Consider the following 12,214-nt stretch of genomic DNA (forward strand, 5'->3'; position numbering starts at 1 on the left):
GAACCAGTTCTCATCAGCCTTGGGTAGTTAGCAGGTATCTCAACACAGAACGACTGACCTAAAATAGGCCATCATTCCCCTTTGTAGATGTTACGATTAATCTTATATGTTAGCTTGACAAGGTAAGGGATGCCCAGCTAGCTGGTAAAAGATTATGTCTAGGTGTGTCTACGAGGGTGTTTCTGGAAAAGTTTAGCATTTGTATCTAGACCAAGGAAAGAAGATCGATGTGATTGGGCATCATCGAATACGTTGGGGACCTGAATAGAACAAAAAACTGGAGGAAGGGGGAATTTCCTGTCTGTGCTTGAGCTGTGAAATCTATCTTCTGCCCACATTGGCTCACCTGGTTCACAGGCCTTCAGAGTCAGACTGAATTATACCACCAGCTTTCCTAACTAAGCTTCTAGCTTATAGATGGCAGATCATAGGACTTCTTGGTCTCCAAAATCACAGGAGCCATTTACAGTAAATCTCCACTTATGCCTATCTATATATATCCTATTGGCTTTGTTTTTTTTCTGGAAAATCCTAATACAGCAGAGAATAGTAATAACATTTTAAACTATATTACTATGTCTTTGTTTGAAATAGCAAAACCAAATAAACAAAAAAAAAAGATATTGCTCTTCCTGGAAGCTCTCAACAAAATATTCAATAAAGGTAATTGATAAAACTAAAATCTTACAAGAAGCGAAAGTAAATTCTGGCCTTTCTTTTGTCCATGTCAATGATGTATGCACAAAATAAATAGCTATAGCAAGGCACTATACCAGGGTATATATTCCGGTAGTTCATAAAATTAAACGTACATCCCCATACAGTTGAGAGTTTTAGAAAAACTTCACACAAGAAATGGAATTTAAAGATATCTTTGGGGAAAAAAAACTACTCTTTCTTCATTACCTTTTGATAAGAGGCCAACATATACTATGGTTGTTCTGTTTGTTTGTTTTTTTTTTTTTTTCCTTTTCGTTTCTGCCGTGACTGTACTCTATCTGCTTCAGGGAAGATGAAAATAACATTTTTTCCAAATAAACTACAATAGGGTACAAGTTATATTTTCTTACTGGTGAAACATAAAGGACAAAGAATGATCAAAATAAGAAAAGCTAACATAGACTTAGCAAACTAATTATAACCATTGCCTTTAGCAGATAATATTTCACATTTATAATGGATTCAAATATTTATCAATATAGCTATAGATTTTGGATGACCTATGTTATTTTAATAAGAAAAGACATTATTCATTCATAAATATATTTATCACATTTCCTGAAATGTGACTTCTTTTATTGATTTTTAAATAGAAAAACAGAGCCTGATGCTTGATAATACATCTTGCTGTGATAGATTTTTCTTTACATATCGGATGGATGTTGGACTGTAAGATAGATAATTGGTAGGTTTAGATCTTTTTACCATAATTTATGCAAACTTTCTTTTTAGGTTGGATTGAAAGAGTTTCTGTTGTATATGAGTGGACAGCATTAATGCATTTTTTTAACTTCTAAATGATTGGAATGATTAAGGAAATATACCAACTATGTTTCTTAGCACTGTATCGTGCTTATCAGGCCAAACACAAGTGATATGGAGAAGCAGGCCATTGTCCCTTTCTTACAGAGTTTATAACTTAAAGTAGGGAGACATGATTAATGTGACTGGATCTCTATTTTCAAAAAATACTAACACTTGCCTTTCCTCATACTTCCCAGTGAAGAAATAACACTGTTTTGCGACTCAGAGAAAGACAAGATATTGGGCATAAAATCCTTTAATTGTCAAACAATGACCACTAATCTTCAATGTATACCCACAATTCACTTCATTTTTCCCTCTTCTCAGTGGAAGAGATATAGCCCTTATTTTGCCAGCCTCTCATTTGACTCCTGATACTGTTCACTCCATGAGTAAACTTCATAAGCCTTCCCAAACATAAAAATATTTGTCTTTTGCCCCTTCTAGATATCCCAATATTTTCCTGCTCTTTCAGAAAAACTTCTTGAAAGGAGTCTATGCTTATGGACAGACTTCCATGACTTCCTAATCACTGTGAATCTGAAGAATGATCCCATTCCACTAATAAAATTGTTTTTACCAACGTAATTAATAAATCTCTATTGTTGAAATAAAGGGGAACTTTATAGGTTTATATTAGTAACTTATTTGCACCTTTAGTAAAATGTGAAAGAGTGGACCATTCCATTTTTGAAACTACTCTGTATCCTTTCTTGGCCACTGTTATTGCTTTAATTTAAACCATTGTTAATATTATTGGACTTGTATCCAAAACCTATTGCAGTATCTACATGTTCTAACCTTTTGTACAAAACTTTCAGAATCTTTTTTTCTAAAGTCATACCTAATAACTTCACTTACTTGCTTGAAATTCTTCAAGGCGTTCTTTATACTCTGAAGAGTAAAAACCAAATACCATGCCAAAGAAAATACTTTGTGATCTGAACCATGTCTATCATTCCAGCTTCATCTCCCAAGACTCCCTTATATTTACTCATACTCAAACATTCTTAGACTGTTGCACAGCCAAAGATGTCAAGTTATATAACAACTTTATTTTATTCACTAGAGAGTTTTCATTTCTTTTACTTTTCTGTCCATGATTTTCATTTGGACCTCATTAGACTCCGAGCCTCTCAATGACAAGAAATATGCTCTATCATTTTTTTTATATCTAATGTCTTGCTTAATTTGAGTTGTATAGTCCATTTAAAGTATATATATCATATATATACTACACATATACACATACTATATGTATGAATATATATATAATATTCAGTTGAAATTAATGTACATGATGCAAATGGTATGCATAAAAATGAATTTTAATTCTTGATTCCTTTTTCCAAATGAAACTGCTGGCAAGATTATTTTGTCTTATTGCAATAAAGTTGATGGCAAATTTATAGCAGTAACTTTATGTATTAAAGTTACAGCAGTGAAATTGCTGAGTGAATGTGTGTATGTACATGTTTATGAATATTGGCAAAATTCTCCCTCCCAAAGAGGAGTTTCTACCAATGTACCTTACATTCCTGATGATAATTTCTCTTCAAAAGATAAAATCTTGCAATTATTATACAATATACTCTGATAGCAAATTTTTATTAGGTTCCTTTAAAATTGTATTTCCCTATTAGAAACACAATACTTTTATTCTTCAGTATTCTCTTGGATTTCATTTATTTATTATTGATTTGTAAAAACTCTTTGTGAATTGTGGAATTCAGAACTTTTATCCTGCGAGTGATTTTGTCACACAGTTAATCATTTGTTTTTTGACCTTGATTATATTTTTGTCATGTGGAAAGTTAATTGTGATATTCTTGAATTTATCAATATTATCCTTTATTGTTTTTGAGATAAGTGTTCTAATTAAAGCTTATCATAGAAATGAATAAATAGATAAATAAATTAATGAATTAAACAATTATAGAGGTGGATAAACACAGTATATTAGTCAAGGTTCTTCAGAGAAACAGATAGATCAAAAGAGGGAAAACAGAGACACAGAGAGAGAGTAAAAGAGACACACAGAGAGAAAAATTGATTATAAGGAATTAATGTAAGTTCTACTCCAAAAGCTGGTAGTTTTAGGATGCAAGAGTAGCCAATGTTTTAATTGAAGTTCAAAGGCTATAAAAGACCCATGACATCTCAAAGCAGTCAGGCAGGAGAAGTTCCCTGATAGCCTTTTTTGTTCTACGCAAGTCTTCAGTTGATTGGATATGGCCCACCTATATTAGGGAGGACAATCTGCTTTACTCGGCCCATAATTTAAATGTTAAACTCATCCACAAATACTCTCATAGACACATTCAGAATTTTTTCAAATGCCTGGGCACTTCATGAAATTAAATATCATAAGGTTAGCTATTATAAGTAGCAAGTATATATTTCTATAGCACGGTAAGCTTACATGGTCCTTCTAGGTTTAAATCTCAATCGCATATCACTTATGTTCTTATAATATTTTATGTTATTTAATCTCCATTCCCACAGCTTTTATATCTGTAACATAGAGATGATATGAGTAATCACTATCCTATAGACTGCTATGAGAACCAAATGAATTAATTTGTGTCAACTTCTTAAAGCCATACCTGCTTGACACATAGGTGATCGATAAATATTAGCAATTAATATGTTTTCTCACAGTGATGTAAATTGCATAAGACCGTAACCTTTAGCAGATTAGGAAAAGCTCAAGAGTTAATTGAATACAGCTATGACATGTAAAGAGCTTGGAATTGTCACTCATACCCTTACAATAAAAAACAAGCTGAACAAATTAAAAATCAATGACTTCTCTTGGCTCATCTGAGAATTGAGGTTACAGGGCAAACCACCATTGAGAAATATGGAGAGGCAGGTGAATCTAGAGATTATAGCCAAAATATACTTACATGAAGCAGAAGTTGCTGGCAGCATAAGCTGGTCAGAATACTTCAATAGTATTTTTGATGAGTTACTGAAAGTGGAGTGTAAACAATAGCGAGAGAGAGAATCTCTTGGAGATGTAGTCTTGTGGGTCCTCATAACTTCATGAGCTTTATTCCAAGATGAAGAGGTTAAAATGATGAAGAACCAAGACAGATACCCTCATGGCTCTGGCAGTTCCAGGGAGTTCTTCATAACAAAGACCTATACTTCAAGGGGAAAAAAAAAAGTTGTACCAGAGCCTTATTCGATGTGCAGAAAGAGCCTTTCTTCAACTAGAGAGCTCTGGCCTACCTGACTGTCCTAAGTGGAGGCTGCGGGGTAGACTCAGAGACAGTTGTCAAAGTCACAGCCTATTGACACAAGCCCACTAAAAAACTGAGATTTCATTATTGGAATGCTTTTAGAATACTATAAAATTATAATATGCTTCCCTTTCCCCCAAGCTTTACCACATTTACCTCAGGGATCAAGTATAATAACAATGGATTACTTCCTCTTATGAGAGGGAGTATTTAGGGAAGTGCAAATTCAACAGTAGAGACAAAAATAAAGTCCTAGAGGGACTTGAAGCCTCTGGTACCTACAACTACAGCAAACACTAGGCACAGCTAAATGAGCCCCAGCTAGATTAACATACAACCTCACCCCGAAGGCCTATTTACCTATGTCCCTATTACTCAATATATTACAGTCTACTTCAGAAAATATTATGAGATGTAATAAAAAACAAATCAATAAAACAAACAAAAAAAAACTGGTTAAAAAAAGATTAATGAAATTAATAAATCTCTAGACAGAATAACAATCTAAAAAGGAAAGTAAGATACAAATGAGCACTATCAGAAATGATACAGGGGTCTGTACTACTGATCCTATGGGCAAAAGAAGGATAATAAAGATATACTATGAATAACTCCTTGATAATGTGCAGGAAATGGACCATTTCTTGTAAGACACAAATTATAAAAATACAACCAAGGAGATATAGAAAATCTGAATGAGCTCATATCTGTTAAAGAAATTGAATTAAAAAAAAAAACCTCTCCCACAAAAGATAGTACTAGACCAATAAAAAAATCATTGGTGAATTCTAAACATTTAGGAAAGAAAATATACAAGAGGAATAGTTTCTAACCATCAGATCAGCATTACTTTAATACCAAACACAAATAAAGCCATTACAAAAAGAGAGAGATAAAATAAAAGCCAATATTTCTCATATTAATAGATGCAAGAATCCTCAAGAAATATTAGAAAATAATTCCAACAATGTATATGAAGAATTATACACCATTAGAAAGTGAAATTTATTCCAGGTATGCTGGTCTGGTTCAACATTCAAAAATCAATCAATGTAATCTACCACATAAACAAGCTAAAGAAGAAAAATCACATAATCAATAATACAGAAAAAGCATAAGTAAATATGGCAAGTTCTCAGGATATAGGATTGAATGCAAAGTTCTGTTACTTTCTTATATAGTAACAAAGAAAATTTGGAATTAAATTTTTTAAATATCAATTATGATAGCCCTCTGAAAATGAAATATCTAGGAGTAAATGTAGCAAACTACATGGAATCTATATGTAGAAAATTTCAAAATTTTAATGAAAGGAATGGAATATTTAAATAAATGGAGAAATATTCTATGTGTATAAATTCATTATCATTTAAGACATTTTAAATCTCATCTATAGACTCAACACAATCACTATCAAAATTTTAGCAAGCTATTTTAAAGATACTGACAGATTATAAAAATATTAGACCCAGGAGAGTCAATAAAATACTGAAGAAGAAGGGTCGCCTGGGTGGCTCAGTCAGTCGAGTGTCCAACTTCGGCTCAGGTCATGATCTCGCAGTTTGTGAGTTCAGGCCTTGCATCGGGCTCTGTGCTGACAGCTCAGAGCCTGGAGCCTGCTTTGGATTCTGTGCCTCTCCCTGTCTCTGCCCCTCCCATGCTCATGCTCTGTCTGTCTCTGTCTCTCAATTATAAATAAATGTTTAAATAAATAAATAAAATAAAATACTGAAGAATAAAATTGGAGGACTTATAAAGTACAGTGAAAAGGCAGTATGGTTTTGATGAACAAATAGACACATAGAGTAATAAAGCAGAAAAGAGAACCAATGAATAGGCCTACACAAATATAGTCAACTGGTCTTTGACAAAGAAAAAAGACAAATCAAAGGAGAAAAGGATAGTCTTCTAAACAAATGCGGGAAAAATTGGAAGTCCATGTGCAAAACTTAAGGCAAAATGGATATAGACATAAATGTTACAAACAAGATTATAAAATTGGAGGGGGAGAAACTCTATGTGACTTTGAGTTTGATAATGAGTTTTTATCTACAAAAAGCACATACCGAAAATATAATCTATGAAAAGGAAAATGTCAATAAATTGAGCTGTATTAAAATTAAAAACAAGTATTCTCTGAAAAATGCTGTTAAGAGAGCACAAGCATGCCACAGACTGGGAGAAAACGCTTGCAAAAACTTAAGTATGTTAAAGGAATTTTATCCAAAATACATAAGAAAGGGGTACCTGGGTGCTTCAGTTGGTGAGTGTCTGACTCTTGATTTTGGCTCAGGTCATGATTCCAGTCATGGGGGATAGAGCCCCACATCGGGCTCCAAGCTGAGAGTGGAGCCTGCTAAAGATTCTCTCTCTCTCTCTCTCTCTCTCTCTCTCTCTCTCTCTCTCCCTCTCCCTCTCTCTCTCTCTCTCTCTCTCTCCCTCTCCCTCTCCCTCTTTCCCTCTGCCCTCCCCCCCTTAGCCTTCCTCTCTAGAAAATTTTAAAAATTTTATAAAATTACAGAATACATAAGAAACTTTTAAATAAGTATGAATTAAAACAATGCTATTAATAATCATTGAAAGATGTGACTAGACACCTCATCAAAAAGATATAAAGATGGCAAACAGCATGAAGATGTATCTCTTATTTCAATGCTCACCAGAAAGTGACATCAGCAGAGGAGAATTTTAATAATCAAGTGATTAAGATGGCCTGTTTTGTAAATACCAGCCAGCCTCTTTGCTTAGGCACCCCTGTGACTACCTAGTGCGCTCATGAAAGAAGTGGCTATGGTGACAGAGAAAAAAGTTGTGCATGGGCTCAGCAACATGGACCCCTACTCATCAAGGATGACCTGGCTATGACTTTTTGCCAAGTACCCAATATGCCAGCAGCAGAGACCAACACTGAATCCTTGATATGCCACCATTCCCTGGAGTCCTCAGCTAGCTACATGATGGCAGTTTGATTATACTGGTCAGTCTCCATTATAGAATGCTCTTTAATTCATTCTAGAGCAGACACTTAACTCTGGATATGGATTTGACTTTTCAAAATACAGTGCTTCAGCCAAAATTACCATCCATGGACTTACAGAAACCTTATCCATTGTTATGATATTCCATACAGTATTTCTCTGATCAAAGAACTCACTTCACAGCAAAAGAAATGAGGCAATGGGCCCATGCTCATCGAATCACTCATGTTACTGTATTTCCCAACATCTTGAAGCAACTAGTTTGGTAGAATAGTGGAATCACCTTTTGAAGATTCAATTACAATACTTAGTGGGTAGCAATTACACTGGCAAATGTTCTTTGAAAAGGAAATGTTCTTTGTATATGTTCTGTATCAGCATCTAATCTGTGGTACTATTTCTCCCATAGCCAGGATTCATGGGTCTAGGAATCAAAGAGTGGAAATGGAGTGGCACTATTTGCTATTATCCCTGGTAATCCACAAGCAAAAGTTTTACTTCCTGTTCCCATGAACTTTTACTCTGTTGGCCTAGAGGTCTTAGTTCCAAAAGGAGCAATCCTTCCACCAGAAGACACAGCAATAATTTTACTGAACTGGAAGTTAAGACAGCTACCTGGCCACTTTGGGCTCTTCATATTTTGAATCAACAAACAAAAAAAGGAGTTATTGTTTTGTCTGGGATGATTGATCCCAACTACAAAGGGGAAACTGGATGACTACTCCACCGTGGAGGTAAGAAAACATATGTCTGGGATACAAGAGATCTGCTAAACTTCTCTTAGTATGACTATACCCATGGAAAACTACAACAACCCAATCCAGGCAAAACTATTAATGGCCCACACTCCTCAGAAATGAAGGTTTGGGGCACCCAGCAGGAAAAGAAACATGATAAGCTGAGGTGCTTACTGAAGGTAAGGGGAACACAGAATGATTAGTGGAAGAATGTAGTTGTAAATACCAGCTACAACTCCAAGATGAGTTACAAAAACAAGGACTGAACTTGTTATGAGTATTTCATCCTTATTTTATTATTAATACATTTCTGTGGGTGTATATGTATTCAATATCTTTGTTTTCTTTCCTTTCATTCTTTATCTTGTAAAATATGTTGACTTTTATGATAGTCTTTAAGAATTGTTAATTTTACATCCTAGTATTTAAATTACAGGATATCGAGGGGGCTTTACTTCTTTTGGGGGGGAAGGGAAAGTTTTTGATAGTAGAAAGAATAATAGATGTATCATTTCAGGTGGAATTATGACTTTGTCATTGTCTTTAGAAGTTAAGTATGGTTTAAGGAGATACATATGAGTGCCATATTGATGAGATGTGGACTTTTGGTGGTTAATTTTGCATGTCTACTTGACTGGGACAGGATTAAAATTATTTCTCAGTGTGTCAGTGATGGTATTTTCTGAAAGAAATTAGCATTTGAATTGGTGGACTGTGTGAAGCATATGGTCTTCCCAAGTGGGCATCATACAATCCTCTGAGGGCCTGAATAGAGCAAAAAGACAAAGGAAGGGAGAATTTACATTCTTTGCCTAAGGATATCACTCTTTTTCTGCTCTATACTGAGATTTACACCAATGGTCCTCTGGTTCTCAAAACTGTACTACTGGCCTTCCTGGGTCTCAGCTCACAGAGGACAGATCATGGAATTTCTCCATCTCCCTAGTCTCATAAGCCACTTCCCTACAATAAATCTCTTCTATAAAATCTCCTATTGCTTCTATTTATCTCTAAAAAACCTTGATGAATACAATAATCTTTTTCTTAAGAAGAAGCCACTGAAAAGTTATGGCATAAAGAAGCATATTACTATATGTATTCTACTCTCAAATGGTCAAAAAATATACATGAATATATAAAAATGTATGGATATGCACACACATTTGTAATTATATAATTATATGTGTATAATTTATACATATGTATAATTGCATTCATAACATAATTATACATATATACATAATGTGTATAATATATAATAGCAACATATTATATATTATATAATAATTTTATATATGAGTGTTAGAATTCATGAACTGCTGAATCTGGGAATAGTTTAATATAATTGTATGATAAGTACATATTTATAATAAATATTATTCTTTGAATTACACTTGCAACTTTCTGTAAGTTTGAAATTTTAAAATTTAGTTAAATTATATGGGATTGTTTCCTAAATAGTAGATTAAGAGTCAAGAACCAAACTTCAGTTTTCTGATTTAGTTCTAATGTAGTTTTTGTTCCAATAGAGTTTTTTGATTGAATTTTCTACTATAGGAAAGATAGTCTATAATAAGTCTAACAATAGTCTGACAATAGAGGAAATGGTTTAAAGATAGTGATTTAAGATCAATCTCAAATTATCAAAATAACATTTTAATAAAAGTGTCAAGGAAGCTCCATGAGATACAATAGGACAAAATATAATTTTATATATATATATAATTTACATATTTAATATATATATATATATATATAGAGAGAGAGAGAGAGAGAGAGAGAGAGAGAGAGAAGTCAACACAGAGGTAATCCTTTAAATAAGGACAAATATGTTTGGTTAAATAATGAAACTCACTGTATTGTTAAATTTGATCTGCTACCTGGTTAGCAGCCGAGACTGAATGATTCACTGATTTACTGCCTTAAGAATATTTATCCCATACCTCATATTTGTCTCATATCTCATATTAGGTCTTAAGTGGTCATGGAAATGAATAGTGATTTACCCAAATAGTTTGAAAAGCATATCTTTTTTTTTCAAAAAATCTTTTCAGCTGATATTCCATTTCCAGACACCACCTAGTTAATTTTGCATGGTGTTTAATGCACTAGGTTAACAAGATGTATAGCACTGTAGAAAGTATGACTCCTGATCTCTTTGAGCTAAGAAAGCACATTGTTCACTTATTCTACTCCAGTGTAGGTTAGGGAAAAGATCAATAAATGGGACATTAAGAGACCTGAGTTCTATTCCTAACATAGTTTCTTCTACCTGGGGGGTCCATAATTGTTCATTTCTTTCTTTGAGATATTTTGCTCATTTGTAAAATAAGATGTTAAGACTAAAAATCATTTTGAGAACCTCCATTCTTTCTTATTTTCCCTATTTGTAAAATTTTGCTTTTATAATTGTGCAAATAAAAATGGAGATCAGATTTTCAGTGCATGATCTATTTGAATAGAGTATAATATCCAGGTTCTCTGAAATCCAGGCCTTTGAGGAAGAGGATGTTCTTGGCATTCTTGGTATGCTTTCTGTTATGGACTAAAGGTTTGTCTCTCTAAAACTACTATGTTGAAATCATACCAAAAATGTGATGATATTAGGAGGTGATTAGTTCGTGAGAGTGAAGCCTTCATGAATGAGATTAGTGCCCTTAGTAAGAAGAAAACATTAGATCTTGCTTCCTTTCCTTCTCTTTATGTATCGTGTGAGGAAACCAGGAGGAGGGCCCTTACTATAACCCAACCATGCTAGCACCCTGATTTCAGAAATCCCAGCCTCCAGAACTGTTAGAAATAAATATGTGTTGTGTAAGCCACTCAGTCTATGATAATTTGTAATAGCAACCTTAAATGACTAAGACACTTTTGTTGTACATTTTGGGATTGTTTTTGTTAATATAATTTAGTTGATTTTCACAGCATTTATATGACTTAGACAAATATATGATCCTATCCAGTTATATTTAGGAAGCTGAAATATGAAGAGAGATATTCCCACATCTCTCACTATCAATGCAGCAGACTTAATCCTTGCTTTCAACTAAGTCAGGATGCAATGAGATCACTGAATGTGTGTGTGCACGCAGGTGTGCAAACATATGCACCCAGGTGTGAAACTAAATACACAGAAGAAAGGAAGATTGACAGAAATTCAACTCCATTAGGGCTTACATTATAACAATGAGCAACAAATGTACAATAAGAACATTACAAGTGCCATGATGAAAAATTAAATGCTCCAAAGTAACTGGAGGTCTATTTATTTGGGGTGGCAAGGAAAAGTTTCTGTGAGGATGTGATTTTAAATTTTATACACAGTGATTAAAGGGATAAACCATGTAGGGATCCGGTGGTAAGGTGTGGAAAGGGGGATATAATGTTCTATGAAGAGGGAAGTGTTAAAGTTTAGGTTTTAAAATGAGAATGAATAAATTAAATAGGGTTAGGAATGGTACAAGAGAAGGCTGAAGGGACAGGCAAAAAAAAAAAAACATATAATGTATCCTATTGAGGATTATAACCATTAAACTATTTTTTAAATTTTTTTAACATTTATTTATTTTTGAGGCAGAGAGTGACAGAGCATGAATGGGGGAGGGTCAGAGAGAGAGGGAGACACAGAATCTGAAACAGGCTCCAGGCTCTGAAACAGGCTCCGGGCTCTGAGCTGCCAGCACAAAGCCCGATGCAGGGCTTGAACTCACAAACCGCGAGATCATGA

The sequence above is a fragment of the Prionailurus bengalensis genome, chromosome B1 (genome assembly GCF_016509475.1).
Source record: "Prionailurus bengalensis isolate Pbe53 chromosome B1, Fcat_Pben_1.1_paternal_pri, whole genome shotgun sequence".
Classification (NCBI taxonomy): Eukaryota; Metazoa; Chordata; class Mammalia; order Carnivora; family Felidae; genus Prionailurus; species Prionailurus bengalensis.